Source organism: Python bivittatus, unplaced genomic scaffold (assembly GCF_059951505.1).
Source record: "Python bivittatus isolate LINGU-HERP-01145 unplaced genomic scaffold, Pbiv_v1 ctg000350_np1212, whole genome shotgun sequence".
Classification (NCBI taxonomy): domain Eukaryota; kingdom Metazoa; phylum Chordata; class Lepidosauria; order Squamata; family Pythonidae; genus Python; species Python bivittatus.
In genome coordinates, this window is record NW_028277074.1 from 18,888,470 (window position 1) to 18,909,296 (window position 20,827).

Consider the following 20,827-nt stretch of genomic DNA (forward strand, 5'->3'; position numbering starts at 1 on the left):
GTAGTTTCTGTGGAGTGGCTCATTTCTCAGATGACAGAGAGGCGAATTACGTACTGAGGAAGGAGAGACCTTGCGTAGTTCCAGGGGACAAAGAAAGTCTTAACGAGGGATCAGAGCGGGGAAGGAAAGTCTTTGTTCTGCGTTGCTTTGAAAATGTAGAAGATCCATGGGTTAGGCTTATGCTGACCGATCGCATTATGTACAGAACTTATTACCTATTGTGCAGAAAGATGGCTATTATATAAAACTAGTATTCTTATTTCTCCTATTTTCTGTATTTATATCTTTCCTGTTTTAGATAATTATCAGCATTAGATGTGTTCATACGATATACTTATGTAAGGCTAATTGAACGGTGATTTATTCAAATGTTCTAGATTCGCAGCACTTCTGAACCATTTTATACTTGATTTAGGATAGAGGGCTAGTCGAAAAATATGTTCCCACACCATTACTGATGCTTCATTGAACAATACCCTGACCCATAATTAACTTAACCATGGTTTACTGAAGTGGTCCAATATGCTGAATGAATCATATAATCACACTGGCTGAATTTGCATAACACATTAAACCCCAAATTTAACAACCATATTTTAGCCTTGTGTGTTGTGTGAACCCAACTCAAGGCAAATACACTGATGGAATATTCCACCCTCCAAAATACAACAGAGAGCAGAAATGTTAGAACTAAAAAAGGGAGAAATCCATTTCTCCCTTACCTAAATGTTAGTGTTCCCTAGCCACCAGATAATGTTTGTATGGCAATTCTTGGCAATCTTGGCCTGTTGGCCATGCTGGCCAGGAATGCTGGGAATGCCATTCCAAGACATCTATAGGGGTCCAGATTAAGAAAGGCTGCTTTATCTTTTCAATAGCCTGCCCCTATTAACAGCTCAGCTTTGTATCAACCTACTCAAGCTCATAATTGCTTTGTTTGGGTCACTGGGGAGTGGACAGCAAGCTTGTTGTTTAGTCGTTAAGTCGTGTCCGACTCTTCGTGACCCCATGAACCATATTGCGCCAGGCCTTCCTGTCCTTCACTGCCTCCCTGAGTTTGCTCAGTTTCATGCTCATTGCTTCAGTGATGCTATCTAACCATCTCATCCTCTGCCGTCCTCTTCTCCTTTTGCCTTCAATCTTTCCCAGCATCAGGGTCTTCTCCAAAGAGATCTCTCTTCGCATTAGGTGGCCAAAATATCTGAGCTTGAGCTTCATTATCGATCCTTCCAATGAGCAATCAGGGTTGATTTCCTTTAAGATTGACTGGTTTGACCTCCTAGCAGTCCAGGGGACTCTCAAGAGTCTTCTCCAGCACCACAGTTCAAAGGCATCAATTCTTCGGCGCTCAGCCTTTTTTATGGTCCAGCTCTCACAGCCATACATTACTACTGGAAAAACCATAGGAGCCTTCTAAAACACACCATCTGGATTATGTTAGAAAAGGTTTAATTTTTTATTTTTGAATGCTAATTACTTCTGTATGTTTTTATTATTGGGTGTTTCTCCGCTTTACTTTAGCTTGCACAGTTTTGCAGGATCTATTTTGAACACCAGATGTCACCATTGCAAAAAGATTAGGCATCTTAATAAATTACTGTCGGTATAAAATACTATTTAAGCCTGAATTCAAATTCCAGAATCAACAGTGAGCATGGCCACGGCTAGGGTTGTCTGCAGGGTATGGTAAAAACAGCCAGGATGGCAGCCATGACAGTGCAATCAAAGCTCTGCCTGTCACACATAAAACACACCCTGGCCATGGTCAAGCTTGGAAAAACTATTCTGGATATTGGTTTGGATGAGAAGATGGGGATCCCATCATGCCAGTGGGAAGACTTTTGTTCATGTATTTTGTGGCTCTACTTTTCCCCACCCAGTTCATACACCGAGCTCAAACTTTCTTGGAAACTCTGTGTGATGTCAGAGTCTTTCCTCAGTGAACAGCTGCATGGGCATTATCACCTTTTGCACTGATGCTGCTACTATATATCTTCTGAAATTAAGCACTGAAGCAGGCTCTTGGTTAAATTTTGGCAAGCCAAGTCTTCCACAAAACTCTACTGTTTAAATAAGGATGGAGGAAATGAAGAGGTATGGGAAAGACTATGGTGAGAAGAAATATTGCTGGAATAAAAGAGATCAGAAAGTCAAGAATGATTAAGTACAGTAGGTGAAAAGATGGAAAAGAAGATCATGATTTCAGAACAATAAAACTGCTCAGAGAAATGAATGGGGGAAAATGGTAGGATGAACAAGGAGAAAGATCTTTTTTCATTGAAGGAACAACTTTTTTCTTGCCTTTGATTCTTTGAACAAAAAAAAAAAAGTTTTTAAATTAGGTTGCATAGCTCTACATCAGCAATTATGCCAAATAACTATTGCAGAGCCAGGAATGCTGCTGCAATCCTCTGCCTTCCTTCCTGCTGGCAAGTCTGTAATTATCCTAAGTTTTTAAACTATTTTATTGGTTTACTACAACTGCAGAAAAGAAAAAAAACACTGTATATGAATGGTAATAAAACAAAGACGGGAAAAAGCCCAAACAGAATAAACAAAATGAACAAAGAAAGAAGTTAAGTAAATACAATAATAGTAAATCAAGCTACTAAAGCTTGATTTTTAAACAATGAATTAAACCTTGACCACACAGAATGCAGTCTTTCTTTTTCACCAGTCAAGAGCCAATTCAAGGGCTAAGAGTTGACACATTTCATGAAGTGAAACTTTTGCATCTAGTACACAAGTTTTTTTCCAAAAGCATATGATAATCTTTTTAGCAACAATCTAAGCAAGGTAAATCCAAAGTTCTTCGTAAGGTGATTAAGTTCAAAGTTTTTGGACTACAGTTTACAACACGTTAAATCCTATCTTTTTTCCAAAAATTTTGTTCATCATAGTAAGAATATCCAGCCACTGCAGACAACCAAAGGACACAACTAAAGTGTATGTACAAATATACCTTCAAAATTATTACATCTTCAGCATAAGAAGTAATTTAGTTTAACAGATATATAATACACAACTAAAGCCTATAGATATCAATAAAAAGTAAGTATAAAACACAATAACATAACAATAATGTAATAGTGGTGATCATCAGGATTAATACTATTCAATATTACATTCTATTCACAGGTGGATAGAACAAATAGAAGCACAAAATTGAGCAACCTGGAAGGATACATCAGAGGGAATCAGACAGTATCAAGCAGAAGAAGTGATAAACAAGATTTGTATTCTCTGCCAGGAGATTTCTTCAGAATGGGATGGATGAACATCATCCAAGATTCTCTGTAAAGAGAGCAACAGAGGAGCATGTGGCCCTGATATCCACATGGATATAGTAATACGCTGATGTAGAGGGATATTTTTATATTGCCCCCTCAAGACTGTGGAGGGTAATGTGTCCAACCGGGCCAAGGTGAAGGCCCAGTGAAATTATGGAGGAAAGGTAAGACGATAGGACATGCCCACAGACTTTGGAATTGGATACTAGGCTTAGACTGGTTTGGAAATGAATTGGTCTCATACACTGCTTAGATGACTCTTGGCATTTTCAAATCCTAATGAGCAGAGAGAGACATAACGATTGGAGTTTGCTATTATCTCTTTTTGGCCAAGTTGATGAGTTAACTTGATGAGTTAAAATGGGCTCTGAGAACCAGTGGGGTCATACCCACAAGGAAAAATTAATTTTACCAGAAACTAATGAGTTAGTACCAAGCTCTGGCACCAACGGACCAGAAACAAACAAACTTGTTTCTAATCTTAAGGCAGCATTCTTAATGCATCTCAGAATTGCTTGTATAAACTTGGACTGGATAGCATCCAGGGTATTAAACTTAAACAGGGATTATTCTGAAAAGTCTATTTCACATGAGAACAAAAAACAGTGTTATTGAAATATGTCTGACAATGGAGTTCCTGCTGTGCTTGGAGCCAACAAATGCACACATTTGTAATTGCCATAGCAATTACATAACAATGCTCCACATGGCTCCCTTTTTACCACAGGAAGACCTGTGGCTCCTCAAAACTTGTTGAACTGGGCAATATAGCCACTTTCACTAATGGTGAAGGATCTTGAGAATTATAATTCAGCAACATCTGTAGAGATAGAGGTTCCCCACCCTTGTCCTGTCTCACTTTTGTAGAATAGGAAATTCTTGCCATTTGGCGTTTGCCTAGAAATGGTTTTCCAGATTCTCTTCATGATTTCACATTGCCTGGAAAGCAGTAAAATGTATATTACTAGTTTCCCTTATCAATGAGTAGAAGGAGAAAAAGAAACATGTCACTTTGCAAAAGGGAAGAAAGAATGAAGAATTTAGGGAAGGTGTATAGTACAGCAGAAAAGGAAGATGCAGATCAAGGGGGGGGGGGGACTTCTACCTTCTCCTGTGTCTTCCAAACTGCTATGAAATTTAAGGAGTTGGCCATCATAACTTCCATTATTTTTAGTGAGTTAGAAATGGGGATCCCTATGGAAAATGCATTTTTGGGAATGGGGCAGAGGCTAGTGTTACCAGTTTTGTCCTAATATTGTCTAATCATGTGAATGGCCCATTATCCAGAGTAATCATTTCCCACCAACCTCTGCTCAACTTTAAGTCTGTATGCTGATAAGAATAATTGCTCAGTAGAAAAATGACAATTTGTGGGGGAAGAAGTTGTATTAGATGGTGCTTTAGTTCAATGCTAGTGGAGGGAAAATATCAGAATATTTCCATTTCAGCCTGCATTGTCCATATGAGCAAAAGTGATAGAAACAGTATGCCATCTATTATTGTCATGTCAGATCTAACTCTATTTCCATGATGCTCTTTTTAGCACAAAATCCAGGCAAACCAGCAGAATCTCATGGTATTTTGTAATTGTTGGAGCAAATGCAATGTAATTTCTGTCACTGTTGCCAAATTCTGTACAACCATTATGTCAGTACACCAATTAAAGAATGTGAGTTGTACTATCATATGATTAGTTCAAGTTTTGTTTTAGGCTCAAATTTTAGCTGTTAGAATCTTTTACTTTGGTGATTGCAGACCATACTAACACATACCTATATACATACATTTATTAAGCATTTAACACTGCTGATTTATATATTGCTAATATGCTGACAGCAAGTCTTGTTAATAGTTCTCACAGAAAAAATGCTTGCCAAAATAAGGCACTTCAGGGACAAATATCCCCTTGGTGAAGCAGATGTTCCTTTTAGGCACATATATAGTATAGCTATATTGTTTAAGATTGAATATAATATAGCTGTTTCATATTCCATTGTTAAATGATGGGTGTCCTGGTTTCATCTGTCAAATGTAAAGCTTAAGCTTGGGATAGCAAGGGTATCATGATTTTTTTGTAGTGGCTGAGCAACTTACACACAGGCAGAAGGAAGCTTGGCTTGTGATAAATACAGTGAAACTAAAAATTCTGTTCCATCTCTTTTTTGTCCTTTGTGCCCCACAACTTGTCAGGGGTAAATATTTTTTAACATTTCCCATGGTCATTTTCCTTTGCAAATAAAGTCTTTTTGTTTGAGGTGGCCTTTAACAGTGCAGATATGGCAAGGGATTCTGACTTATTTAGTAACATTTAGTCCCCAAGAAGGTCTGCATGCTTGATTCTCCTGGGAAGAAAACTTTCCTTCTTGTGGGAATCAAGTGAGAGGTGATGTAGCTGGTAGGCATTTTAATTTCTGTTTCTTTTGGCCTCAAGTATATAAAGCCCTCACACAGCCTTTTCTAAGATGGCATGAAGTGGGAAAATATCAGGCTTCTTCATCCAGGACAGGATAAGCGTTGGGAGCAACAATCAATAGTCTTTGCTCAGTTGTTTTGGCTGAGAACATGTGTTTTTGAGAATAAATGATTCCCCAAGACTCTGCTTATCACATACACACAGAAAATTGCTGGTTTCTGAAAAGACATTTCATAACTCTGACAATACAGAGAAGCCTTTAAAATGTGACCTAATAAAGTGAGAATGCCAAAACTATGGAATTTCCATCACAATTATTAGAAAAAGCAGAAAGGAAAAAAAAGAGAAAAAATGAAGCAAAAGTAGTCATATTCATACATTTTTTTAATCCTCCAAAAGCCATAGTTTACTGATCAAAATGGCACAAAATAGTAAACAAGATTTTACCTGAAGGGTACCAGGGAAAACATGAGAAAGAGACAGGGATGGTGTAATCTGAAAACAACATGCTAATCCATGATTTACTTAATCATGGTTTACTAAACTATTCCAATTGCCTGAGTTTGTGCAACATGCTGATTGCATAACACAAACTAGCCAAATCTACTCAATTAAAAGTAGCAAGTTCCTTGGTCTCTTGTGATCACTGAAGTGTGATTGGTGTGTCTACTTTGGCTGACAGAGCATCTGAAGATGGGCAAACAACTATGACTTTGTGGAAATAATTTTAAAAATGTACATGCCACCCAATAATAAAAGTCTTGCAGCAGTCTTGAATGATATTTTATTTCTGGCATTCTACCAGAAGAGCCTTAGGATAAAAGTTTAGGATTTGTTTTCAGGGTTTGCCTGCCCTTTCATTCAAATAATGATTCAGGCCATCTTTTTGCTCACCATTCAGAGTCGTTTTCTTTAGCAGTTGGTTGTGGTCACAAGACTGACAGGCTATTCCTCTGTGGGTAATCTCTTTTTGCACATCCCTGTCCTTCAAGCACTTTATATGTTCTCGATGGCCTCCACCCTCTCACTTAGCCTTTCAATAATATTTACAATACCTACTTATTTATCTTCTCTCTTGCCTGGAAGAAAAACCTTTAAGTGTCATAACAAACTTTGAGAAAAGAAGAAAAATAACTATACTTTGCATGCTGAGTGAAGATGGCTTTAGCCTGTATGTATCTATCTTTAGCTGCAGCAGTGAGTCACTTCATTGTGATCTGACTGTACGGCTAAGCTGAGGTAATGTACAGGCCATGGAGACAAAGCACGAGGGGATTAAGCTGTAAAATTCCACTGCTCTCCAAATCAGGTTGATAGAGATTTAAGTGACCATGAGCGTTTTTTTTCAGTCAAAGGATAATTACAGAATGTGGTATAACATGATTCAGTGCCACGCTTCAAAGAATAAGAAAAACAACAGGAGGATATTCAAAATCCATCAAAATTTCCTTGAGCAAAGCATTAATTTTTTGATGCAGCTTTGTGTGCAAAATGTCATATCTCACCAGCCCCACCAGCCACTCCAAGTTAATGCTGGATTTTGCTTGGATGATGCCAGGTTGCTAAGCAACATTGCTAGGCAGCAGGCTATACATGATGCATAGAACTAGCTCTTGTGTTGTATGGTGCTGATTACAATGATTGTTTCTCAAGCTGTAAAATATTAATTTGCTGTGTGCAAATAGAACCAGCATTAAGTGATTCTGAGCCAACTTCTTCTACCACCTACCCCACCCCCACTGGTGGCTCACCTATCTTACTGATTTGCCAAGTGGAAATTTAGCCCGAGATGTGTAAAACATGGTTGGAATTCATGAGATACAAACACCTCTCATGCCTGGGGTAAAAGAGACTGGCATGTGCAATCATTTCTCAAGGTGACATCATGTAAATTAAGTGGTATTTATGTGCAGGCAGGCACTCCAATAGGTATGGGAAAGTAACCCGATTTTTCCTAGCTCTGTAAATGTACGGTAATCTGGATAGGATGGAGAGAAGGATTAAGAGAGGTAGCTCTTTTGTTACATTGAAGTGTTCTTCATAAATCTACTATCAGAGAGCTATTGAGATGAGTTCAGATATAGGTTACTTGTATCAGTTCTATTATGCAACATACATGATCTAGTTTAAAAAATCTAATTAAAAGGCTTCCTAGCAGATAGTGGAAGAGGGCATCTAAAGACACACAGATTTATTCATCTGTTTGAAGACTTGCCCAATTTAAAAGGAAAGAATGGGAAGTATGGGCATTGAAATTGCTCATTGATCAACAAATACAGTATCTGGACAATGGAGTGACCAGGCACACAGGTTACATGGTAGCAGTCTTTCTCGTTCTAGTTCAATTTATTAAATGTTGACATGATTTTTATAACTTTGCATCTATCATAAATTAGCTTATGACTATTTTATACAGCAGGATGATCTCTCTTGTCTCTCCTTTTTTTAAAAGTAGATTTCCACAGTTTTGATGATACGTAAGTGCTACTCTACTGAATGTTGAGGTTAGTACTGAGCTGTAATTTGTTTAGATTAATAACCAATTATTTAACCAATCCAAGCTACAGATGAAACAAAGGCTGTATATGCTATTTTTCTATCATGAAGGATTATAATGCTATTATAAAGTTTACTTAATTCTATTATGTAGTTTTCCCTTTGAACAAGTGGATTTAATTTTCTTTGGAGGAGAAAATACTGGGCACCGAAAGTATATTTGAAATATTTGCTTCATTTCAATTTGTTTGCTTTTTATTTATGCCTGCAAGTGGAGGCTAATAAATTTACATAAGCAAATGGTATAAAATAAAGGTAATGTCTCTCTTGAGTCAAACTAGACTTCTGGGGGTAACATGGACACATTTGTGTCATGTTCTTGGCAATAGTATAATATTGGCTTTCCACTACTTCCTTCCAGAATATTTTTTTCAACTTCCCAAATCTGGGAATCCCTGGTGGGGTTTTCATCCAAATACTAACCTGACTTAATCTTGCTTAGTTTTTCAAGATCAGAAAAGGACGACTAGATGCTACCATCTGTTGTAACAAGCAAATAGCATAGCTTACACCACATTTTCTGACAGCAACTTGCACTGTGCTATCCCTCAAACATTTCCTCCTATGTGAGCTACCTTTGGCTAGAAAACTTTCTGTAGAATCTCACTCTCTGTAGCATTAAGCCATAATTAGTTGAATATGTCAAAATGTTTGGATTTACACAGTGTTCTAATCTATCAGTAATGGTTTACAAACCATAATGGCTGAATTCTCAAAGCATGCTAAACCAAATCCAAACAAACAACATGATGGCTTACCACAATATGTGAACCAAACATGCACCTCCCACTCCACACACACACACACACACACACACACACTACATTATATCTGCAGGAAGATTGCCAATTCTAGCAACATCCACAATCATGAAAACAGTCACTTGATAAATCTCCAGTTCACATTAGCTTTCACCCTAGGCAAAACCATAATGAAAGAGTCGATCATAGCACAAGAAAAAATTCATTACATCTTGGTTACTCCTTGGTTGGAAGACAACCTCAAAAAGACAAATGTACTTATTCATGTTAGAAGGAAGTTCCATTAGACAGACTCACACGTGCAAATTAATTATATTGACTATAGAAACAGTGATTTTCATATGTGCAAGATATTACAGATGAAACACGTGTCCTCCTATTTGTTACCATAAGCCTCCTTCATCTGATTAATGAACAGAATGGGACCCTAGTTCTGATCCCATCTTTGAGGTTACATGTTGTTACTTGCTCCCACCTGGAGTGTGCCTATACACTAGGCTTTCCATCATAAATTTCTATTGGTCCCCATGTTCTAGAAACCTAATCATACCAAGTTCCAGAATGCAGAGAAGGTCTAAGCTTTCCCCTAAACTGGGTATCCTCTTCTATGTATGATGAGTAGGATGGATTCTACATTATCTTTACAATTTATAGAAAATTAAGATAATGAAAAAGCAACTAGTAGTAATACAGGATACAAAAGTAGCTTTCTCATATACTGTCTCATGTTTTCAACTACAGTTCTGCATCAGTCTGATGAAAATGTAATGGCAACATCTGTGATCTTTCCATGCTTCTCCATAATTTATTAATTATAACAGTAGGAGATGCAGAATGTTTTGCATTGTAGAAACAGGAAAAGGTAATTTGATCAATTTAACAACATATATAGAGACAACCTTTACAACCATTCATTTAAGAGTGATCAAGTAAATTTTGTGTGAACTTCTGCATGAATTGTTTGAAAATGTAAATATACATAAAATTGTAGTCCTCTAAGTATTCTGTGGCAACTGTGTCTTTAAATCTAGGATCAAAACACAACATTTAAGTTTAAGATGATCTGGGAATATTTATTTAACAAATCTGAAATTTTTGCTTTGGATATGCCACATCAGAAGGGTTTATTTTTTTTGCTTCATACTGTAGATGCCAGATGAAATTGAGGCCCTGTGCTCACAGAAAGCTTTACTTTCTACCTATTTTCTGAACAGTTCAAAGGAAGGGCATGGTCACAGGGAGGGAGATTGCCTTACCATGAGATCAGTGGTTTAGGTTTTTTTTCCCCACTTTAAATACATAGATTACTCCACAGGATTTGTGCAAGAAAGTTTTAAAAGCAGTAGCTCCAATGTTTTCGTCTACTGTAGAGCTCTTTGACAGTACTTGCAAATAGCGAACAACCACTTTAGCAATACTTTTTTAGTGTTCATAAAAAGATTTGTAGACTTAAACATACTCTACTACTGATTCCAAACATACTCTACTACTGATAATTCGGGAGGTGTAGATGCATGTACCCTATTGTGAAATCAAGAGATATTTTAACTGAACATCCTGCCATTTCGCAATTGCAATTTTAGGCAATCTAATTTTTTTTTGCAATAACTTAAGTGGCTTAAATAGTTGATTAGAAAGAAGCCGATATTAATACCCTATTTGCCTATGACTTCCAAAATGAACAAAAAGAGTTTTATCTGTACTTTATCCCAAAATAAAAATCCCAAAATATGTGAATAAGGGTCAAAACAACAATTTAGCCCCAACAATATCTAAACATGTTTTGCAGATTTTAATCCAGGGAATGCATTAAAATTAATTAAATTTAAAATTAAAATTAATGCATTAAAACTAACTTTTGCTAACTGCCATGGTATCAGAGGAGTCACAATAACTTTCTAATTGTGTCCATAGTGCTTTTGTTAAAAAAACAAATTTAAAAATCACTGGTCCCTTATATTCCAGAGAGAAACTGAGATCAAAATACATGTTCAGTGCTAAAACTGAAACCAGGAAAATTGAAATCCCCCTTACGTCCCTTCATGAGCTGCTTAATTTCAACTCGGGGCTGACAGTGCAGTTTCTGAGATTTACTGTCTTGGTTTGCATCAACCTTTGTGTAAGAAAAGTTTAGGTTGGCTTGTTGAGTCATGGGCTTCATGGTAACCACGGGCTTGTCACAAATGCACGTGTAGGCAGGCACTCACTCAATCTGATTTTTATTTTGGAAGATATATGACCCAGGAAACTACAGACCATCAATATGTGGAAAAATCCTAGAAAAGATAATTAAGCAATGGGTGGGCAAGCACTTGGAAACATATGTATACACGCACCTCATGCCCTCTTTTCACCCTGTGATCGCACACATGTATGCACACACCCTGTGCCCTCTTTCCACGGCCTCCCTGCGATTGCACACACACATGCACCCCTCGCCCTCTTTCCACAGCTTCTCTGTGATTGCTTGCACCCCATGCCCTCATTCCCCAGCCTTCCTGAGCTTATGCTGCACCAAGCACCTCCTCCCCTGACTTGCACGTGGCCTGCACCAGGCCTCCCAGTGCCTCCCCCACCCCCCTGCAGCACCTCTGTGCTACTTACCTGGGACTCTGTTTCCTGCTTAACAACCTGTGCAACTTGGGTTATGACAACCAAGACTACCTGGATGCTAACTGACGTGGTCATGTGACATTGTGCTTTATGACCCCATCACTTAGTGATGGCAATTCCAGTCCCAATTGCAGCCATAACTTGAGGACTACCTGTAGTGTATTTAGACTGCAGAAAGGCATTTGATAAAGAAAACCATAGCTTCCTTCTTGATAAACTGGAACAATGTGGGATTGATGGTTCTACTACCAGATGGATTTGCAGTTGACTGAACAACAATAACCAATGTATGATCCTTCCTTCTATGTCCACATGGAAGGAAATATGCAGTGGGCTACTTTGGGGTTCTGTCCTGGGTCCAGTACTCTTCAACATTTCATAAATGACTTAGATGAGGGAGTAGACAGGATGCTTATAACATCTGTGGATCACACAAAGTGGGGAAAATTGCTAACATCCCAGAAGACAGGTTCAAATTTCAGAAGGATCTTGATGGGCTTGAACATTGGATTCTATCCAACAAAATGTTGCTCAGTGGTGAAAAATGTAAGGTTCTGCACTTAGGCAGGAAAAAACAGATACAGAGGTACAAATGGTGGTACTTTGCTTAGCAGTGATACTTACAAGAAGAATCTGAGTGTCTTAATAGACCACAGATTAAGTATTTTGGGCATCCAGACAGATTGTGTGAAGCTGGATTTGAAAGTAGATGAATGCTTCTTTGAGGGGGGATGTTACCCCACCAGTTTTGGAATAAGCAGTGGAGGCTCAGTTACAGAGGATCCTGCAAGAAATGTATTATTTGAATTCCTTCACTCTAGTAGATAATTGTTTTGTTTTTCCAAGTCAGTATATAAACTTTATTATAATTCATGAGAGACTGTTTAACTCACTTAAAAGAAGAAAAGGGTAAAGAGGGAAAAATGGGAGGAGTGAGTGTACCCCCTGAACAAATCCTGCCATTTCTGAAGGTCAAACTTTATAGGCTTTATAACAATAAATCAAATATTGACCTGATCTATCGAGGAAATACACTGTATTCCATTCCCCTTTTCACAACATTGTAGCAAATAAATTCATAGAAGAATCAGAAATATGACAGAAAGAAATTTGCCAAAATCCAGAGGTACAAGAAAAAGTAATTGGATGTGGGAATGTAAAAGCTTCTAAAAATCCTCTCACCGTCTCTGTCCTCTGAGGCAGTAAGACAATCAAGGTGATCTAAGGGCCAGGTAGCCCACAATTCATTGAATGACCAAGGGGTTCTGTCACTTAAGGAGAGAAATTTCCTTGTATAATCTAGCATAGCTGTAAACTTTGCATATTATTTATTTATTTATCATTGGGCATGCTTTGAGTTCTGGCGGCTAAGAAATGGTGGCTGGCAGGTCTAGAAGGCGAGCTTTTTGTGCTATAGCACCCGCCCTCTTGTGAAGCTGGAGCAAAACAAAAATGGCATAACAGGTTGAGGGCCCATATTTGAAAACAAATATTCATAACAATAATATCTGATCATGTACAAAGTGCTCTTGAAAAACACATTTTGTTCTCATGAGTTTCTAATGTTCCAAAATAAAGATTCATAATTGACAATTGCACAAAAATGCAATGTCATTTTGTAAATCTCAATCCTAATCAAAACCAAAGGTAGGGTTTTTTTTTTCTTTTTGCCTGAAATCTTTAGTCCCTGTAGTGTCCAATTTAAATCATAAGGTCTCTAATCTCTATTATGACTTTCAGTAGACAAAATAATTCTGGTTCCCTAGAAAAACTTTTATATAGTTAGTTCCAAAATCTTATAATAAAAGTTTCAGTATTCCAAATTTGTCTGGACCCTTAATTTGTTTATAACTTTCTTGGTTTAAAATCTTATTTAGCTTTTTGCCATTTATTTTAAATTCTTTAAGTCCTTAAACTAATAGTTAATTTTTATTTTGTTCAGAAATGAAGGTAGACTCACCAGATGGCTTTTCAAACTTATTGTTCCAAAGATCTCTAATAGCCTTAAGATAGTTAAATAGGCAATTTCCGAAAGTGATCAGAAGCAAGGTTAACAATTTTAGTGTCCTTTAAAAAGCTCCACCACAGTTGTGAGCTTAACAATTGATCCTTTGTCTCCTGGCAGTCAAACCTACATTGGGGCCATTGTCCTGTAGTCCCTTCATGAAGAGCAGCTGTCTGGAGAACATGTAAGTGATCTCCTATCCTCTCCATGTCTGGAGAGGTTTCAAAGACCTACTTACCAGTTCTGCAGTCTTTGCTGAAGTCATTGTTTCCACTCTCCACAGAGACGTGTTTAGTTCGCCATACCTCCACCAGAAGTCCCCCATTACTGTACTAAATTTGTAGGCAGGAAACATCATTATAAATTTCAATTGCAAAATAGCTCTTCATTCCCAATATTCTCCAAAATTAGTACTATATGTTAATAGAATTTACTCAACAAGCTGACTGCTTTCAGAGACAAAAATTATAAGTTCAAAATTTTTTTTGGATGAACCATACCTGTTCATGGAGGCTCTATTAAATATTTCCCAAAGTACTGTCTCCCTTTCACTTATTATACACCATGTTATGGGACAAATAAGAAAACCAGCAGATTCTCCTCATATCCCGTTAAGGTCCAGGCAGCCATCAGCCAAGTCAGGTAGCTGTCAGAAAAAAATGTGCAATGAACACTTGAAATTCAGCTATTATACTTCTAAACAACAGAGAACTTACAGAACATCATGTACATTTGGAAAGAGAGGAAAACAGATAACAGCCCCGTTTATTCCAATTATCTTTTACTCTGGAGAGGAAGCATGTTGAATTTTATTTTAATTAACCTGCTTGGATTCCCAGGGGTAAACAGCTTTCTATCAGAACTCTGGAAAGTATTGCCATGTGTGATCAATAACATGCCCAACTCTCTTAACTGAATCATGGCTTCCTTTCACTGTTTTCCAGGGCCTCCCCTGTTTGGGCACATCCATGAGGTCTGACTAGTACAACCCAGTCTATAATTAAGGAAACCACCCCTTACATTTGCCTCTCCTTTCCTCTCCATTTGGAGGAGTGGTGGGCATCTGGTTTCCCTTCCATGATGTGTTTTCATAAAGAAACCTTCCAATGCCTAAACAACACCTCCCTATTCCCCCCTTTTTGCCCACTTTTTTTTTTTTTTGCTCTGGTTGGTGCCTTCCAGTCAGTTTTTGACTCCTGGCAACTGTCTGGACAGGTCCCTGCAGTTTTCTTTGCAAGACTTTCAGAAGTGGTTTGCCCTTGCCTCTTTCCTAGGGCTAGGAGAGAGTGACTGGCCCAAAGTCACCCAGCGGGCTTTGTGCCTAAGGCGGGACTAGAACTCATGGTCTCCCGGTTATCTAAATCATCCTGCCTTGCTGTCTTTTGGCCACTTCTTCCAGCCTGATCCTTTCTCTTCCCCATCTTCTATATCCTCTTTCCACCTGTTTCTGCAGACTTACATACTTTGCCTTTCCATTTTTCCTGGATCCCAGCCAATGTGCTATGCTCACTTTTAACTTAATTACCAGCTTTTCTTTTCCTAACATTGGCTATCCTTATTGCCAAGGCATTAAAATGTACTTCCTTTTTAACAGAGATTGCCCCCAAAGCCTTGCTCGCCTACTCATGAGTAACCTCTCTCCCCAAAGAAAAACACGTTGCAGGGCTTAGAATCCTGCTTACAGAATCAAGTATATTATGCCTCCTAATTGACTTGAATTGATGGTGTTCATTGTCTTGAATCAAATAAAGGAAACGCTGCTAAGAAAGCTATTTGATATTTTCCCTTACCACCCCAAATTTTATGATAGTCCGTAAAAGTTAATTTAACATCTGCAACAATACTGTGTTACAATCTTAAAAAAGGAATTGAATAGAATCTTCATCTAAATTCTGTTTACTCAAAAGATCTCTTATGATATTTGTTTTATGATTTTTCACCACACTTCCCATATTTGGGGATGCTGGTGGAGGCAGTTTAAGTTCCCCCAAAGGTCATACTTTGTCTCTCACACCAAGATTAGGCAATGCCCTGCCATTCAAACCAAGATTCCTCTAACAATCTTCCACCAGCCCACTAGGTTCCTGAAGGCAACATTTCATCTCTTGAATCAAAGTTTGAATGCACTGATCCAGTTCCAACTGTTTGGCCTGTGGTTCCCAATTGATAGTCCTATGGCTTCTGAAGCTATTGGCCTTGTGGCCCCTGAAGCTATTGGCCCTGGGGCCCCTAAAACTGATAGCCCTATGACTTCTCTCTGGCCACCCCAGAACTCTATACCACACTGTGGCTTCCTCAAAACAATTTCCCAATCCTGCTAGAAATCAGAATACTCTTTAAATGTTGCCCACATTCTCTACCAATAAATGTCATAACATTTCCAAAATCTAAGTGGTCCTATGTTTTATAAAACCCACTTATTTGCACACACTCTCCTTTCTCTCTCCTTTTTGAGTACATGCTGCAGTTTCTCGCAATTGCTTTGATGAACAGCTCAGTGGCTGCGACTGGGTGTCTTGAAGCAAGCTGTCATGCATAGCTGTGGTAAAAGGAGGGATTTATTTTGCAAAATCACACATATGACATTCAGTGGGACTGCTTTTCCTAATTTTTCCTTTTTCCCCCCAATAATTTTATTAAACATAAAATAGAACAGACAAAACTAATACTAATAAAACGAATACAAAATTACATTAAAAATATAAGAAAGTGTGGAGAAAAGAAAAAATATCCCCCAAATAAAAATAAAAAGAAGAAACTTCCCCCTTCATCCCTAGCAAGTATAAACATTAGCAACTTCTCACTGTCTCTTACAATATTACCAAATATATCTTCATTCCATGCTTCACTCCATTTTCTATAGGTCCATCTCTAAATCCTCAGCTCTCCTTATAATCAATAAAAGGTATAAAGATTAATGGACATAACTAACAAGCATTTATTTCCCCTTTCCATTTAAACATAATCCCCCTAATCCCTCTCTTAATAATCAAAATCTAATCCCAATTAACAATTAAACATTACAAAAAGATAAAAAAATTAATCATTAATTATCACCAGAGATAACAACCCATTATTAATCCCAATTAACAATTAAACATTACAGAAAAATAAAAACTATTAAACATTACCAAAAATACTAATCCCTTATTTGTATACCAAAAATAGTGACATAGATACTACAAACTAATCTATTACACTGAATTGGATGTTTCCAAAAAAGAGTTATCCAGTCAAAGTAACCATTAAACATCACCAAAAATAACAAGCCACTACTTAAACATAATCAAATAAATCAGTTTTGTATTTTTTCTTCTTCCTCCCATCAATCTGTGAATCCCATAGATAAAATTCTAACACCTACTTTCTTCTATTATCATGTCTCTTTTCTCAAAACCCTTATCATCTTTATTAAAGTCCATATGTAATTTCAATATAGCCACTCCTGTAAGTCTCTTATATTTCAATTTAAATGGGTAATCTACATCCCTCTTTTGATACATTATTTGTATACCGTTTTAATTTTCAAATAATCGACTAATTCCATTTGTAAATCCAATACTATCTCTTTCTTATAGGTTATAATTTTTAAGTCCACCTTAAAATCCATTTCAGTTATCTTCCAAGGAACTTGGTTCTCTTCAATAGCAACTTTTGGTTCCAATATGGGGTTAAATAGTCCAAGCATTTCTTGAGCCACCTTATAAAACTTTTCCTTATCTGGCTAGGTAACATCTTCAGTGCTGAAATGGGATGGGGTTTGCTCTCTATTTATGTGCTGTGGCCTGCCTTGCCAGTGCTGGTAAGGGTGGGGGTTTTGTTTTCCTCCTCTGGTAGTTCTTTGATTAGCAGAGTACCAGAGGAGCAAACAAAACCCCCACTCATACCAGCACTGGCAAGGCAGGCCACAGCACATAAATAGAGAGCAAACCCCATCCCATTCTAGCCCTGAAGATGTTACCTAGCCGGGTAATGAAATGTTTGCAAGAAAAGAACCAAGCTCAGAGAACCCCAAGGACTCCACAATTAGTAATGCTATTGGGGCATGAGCATCTATAGCAATTGCAGCTATACTATATTTATTAATCCATTAATTTAAAGTTTAAGATACCAGAATATCATTTAATCAAGAAAAGCTCTGATGAGGAGGTGAAAAAAATCTTATTGCAAAAGATTTGGAGGTTGCTGAATATCTATCAAATTAAACTCCAACATATGAATTTGTAGTAGTTTCCATATATGAGAATTAGACTTAGATGGAGTTAGAACTGCAATCTAATAAATGAATTAAACTTAATTAAGCATTCTACACAGCCATAATTATCCGATCAACAGCCAAAGTAAAAAGTTACTCAAAACATCTATGTAATATACCTAGGAAACCTATTGTAGAACCATAATAATACATGCAATGTGTTCATAATATTCAGTCACCAATATTAGAAAATACCCTTCTGGATCACTTATCACAAATTGTAAACACTTGTTAATTAATTTTATTATACCTCTTACAGATTATGAAGTTTAATTAATATATACTTACCAACTCATCCTCTGAATAAAACAAGGGATTATTAAATGAAAATCTCCTCTTTTCAAACTGAAATTTAGACATTTTAAATTAAAACATCTCTTGATTTCATATTTTGGTCCAAGTGCATTGGCAGTATCTAAGCCTGCTGAATCATTAGCAGTGCTGGACTGCATTTTGGATTATTATAAATCTACATTCTCTGTAAAAAAAAACTCCAGCCTTGTAGACAATCTTATAAATAAAAAGCACTAAATAAGCAGTTGGAATAAAATATATTAACAAATCAATGTCCAAGTGTTTCAAGCATAATTTAATATGTTTCTTATGATGTTTAAATGAAATGAATGGAACTTTTTTTTTTGTTTCTGTTCAGAGACAGTTTTAAAAGGATTGGCTGACAGCCTCACTGTGTAATATAAAATGGAGGAGAGGACACTTACTTATATTATATTGATCTGTTCCACTCCTGTCTTGTATTAGTAGTTTAATACTCATTAGATTGTTAATGCGGTATTTCACAAATTCATAGTTTAAATATGTGAATATTTATTTATTTAATTAGGTACATCTAGAGGCCAGCTGGCTCCAAAAGACTTCTGGATGGCTTACATTTAAAAATAAGAAAGAACCATAAAACCAAAATAACAACAAAAACCTCACCTGTATAAGGAAGAACCATAAAATCAAATAAAAAGACAGCCATGCACACCCAGAAGACAGAGTAACCAACAGGGCTCAATACTCACCCTAGCCCCAGGCTGAAGAGAACAGTGAGCTCTTCAAGCACTTTTGGGACATCATCAGGGTGAAGCCATACCGATCTCTTGGGGGGATGGTATTTCAGAGGGCAGCTGTCACAACAGAAAACATACTTTTGAATTACCTACCAAACATGTAAGAATTTATTACTTTATGAAGCATTATGGATTTTCTGAGTTAAGGGGACTCATCAAGACTGGAAAAAGACTGGATGTGTAGTTGTGGATCAATGACATGTACTTGTTTTCTGTTTATAAACTGGCCCTCTACTGACCTAATGGAAAGAAGAATCAGTACTACTCCATGTGGATTAAACCTACAAAAGATTTAAAGATGTGTTTAAAAACTGGGCTAAATGATTTTCTCTATATGTAATATAATATGTTTCTGTTGTGTTCCTTTTTTTCTGGTTTTCTATTTGTCTTTGTACTTTTTATCTTGTTTAAAATTCTTCCCCTCCTTCTTCCCATATGAAAGCATTTTTTTTAAAATAAAAAGGAGTAGCTGTTATGGCCACTGTCAAGGTTAGGCAATTTGATGCCCTCCAGATATTTTAGATCAACTTCCATCAGAGCCAGCAAGCATAGCAAATAGCAGTGGACTACCTGATTGAGCTGCAATTTTAAATACATAATTAAACCTTTATCATCTGCAATCTGTGGCATTCCCACATTATAGTCTTCTTGAAACTAGCACATACATAGTGTTTCCATCAACACAGATGTCTATGACTTCTAGCAGGATGGTAATGTATTAAGATGCAGTTTGTCCTCTCTCCCCCATCAGCTGCAAAAATAAAGTTTGTGGACTGTATTTGAAGAAAGCTGGTAAGCTGAAAATCTAATTAAACTACTTCTGCCACTATTGATAATTTCGGAAGACAAAAATGCTTCATAAATTTAAGGAACAGCCTCCTTCCTTCTCCTTCTTCTCCCCTCCACCCTCCCTATAGAGAGTAAGGAAGATGACCTTGATGGATATGCACTCTGTTGCCAAACCAACGAGAGTGCATTCAAACACCTTTTAAGTCCAGGACATCCAGATAATGTTCAGAAGTGGCTGAGGCAGACACCTCCCTAATTCACTGAAGTATAAGGAGGAGGAGGAGGAATTACAAAGCCAGACTTTCAAGATTCTGTTTAGTATAGCCAATCTCAATAAAAGTAGTTGTAAGACAACCTGTGGAGTTAATTTCATGGTCTGATCTATCTAGTGGGGCTGACACCTCTCTCCAGTCTTGGCTTCTGAAGAGGCTGTAGTAAAAGTTGAATTTTGTGAATTTATGGGTATTTGTAATTTAGACTTGGGATCCAGTCTGGTTGCCCCTCCAATCCACAAAATATACATGATATTTTTTAAATGACAATTTTGTGTCATGGAATGTTAAAGGTCTGAGAAGGACAATTAAAGAAAGCAAATTAATTTAAATTGAAGTCAGTGAAATCCAATATATTTTTTTGAAAAAACAGTACTTCTGAATGGAAAAAAATGGTTTTGGTAAGAAAATGGATTGCAGAGATTTACATAAGTGGAAATCCAAAAAAACTGCCAGAGGACTGGCAATTTTAGTAGACAGCATCTTCTAATTTTATAGTTGAACAAGAGATTTTAGAAGCTGAGGGTTAGGATCTATGATCCTAATAATAGTATTTGATTTGATTTGAAGCTGAAGGCCACCATATAACTTTGGTAGTTAAATACGGAAATCTTTGGACGGCATGGGTAAATTTTTGGGCTTCAACTAAAGATAAACCACAAATTTTACATGTAGAGCAATACGCTGTACGTGGGGCTGCCCTTGAAGACCATCCTGAAACTTCAGTTGGTCCAGAATGCAGTGGCATGGTTAATTATGGGTACATGCCCATGTAACACCACTAGTCCATGAGCTACACT

General features: G+C 37.2%; 1 long non-coding RNA gene across 1 annotated transcript; it reads left to right on the plus strand.

Moving 5' to 3' along the window:
- The first annotated feature begins 22 nt into the window (after positions 1-22).
- On the plus strand, positions 23-20,449 carry LOC148215134 (uncharacterized). The gene is made up of 3 exons (XR_015796794.1): positions 23-3,454; positions 8,159-8,207; positions 18,735-20,449. It is a non-coding gene; the product is annotated as an uncharacterized LOC148215134 (long non-coding RNA).
- Positions 20,450-20,827: the final 378 nt, after the last annotated feature.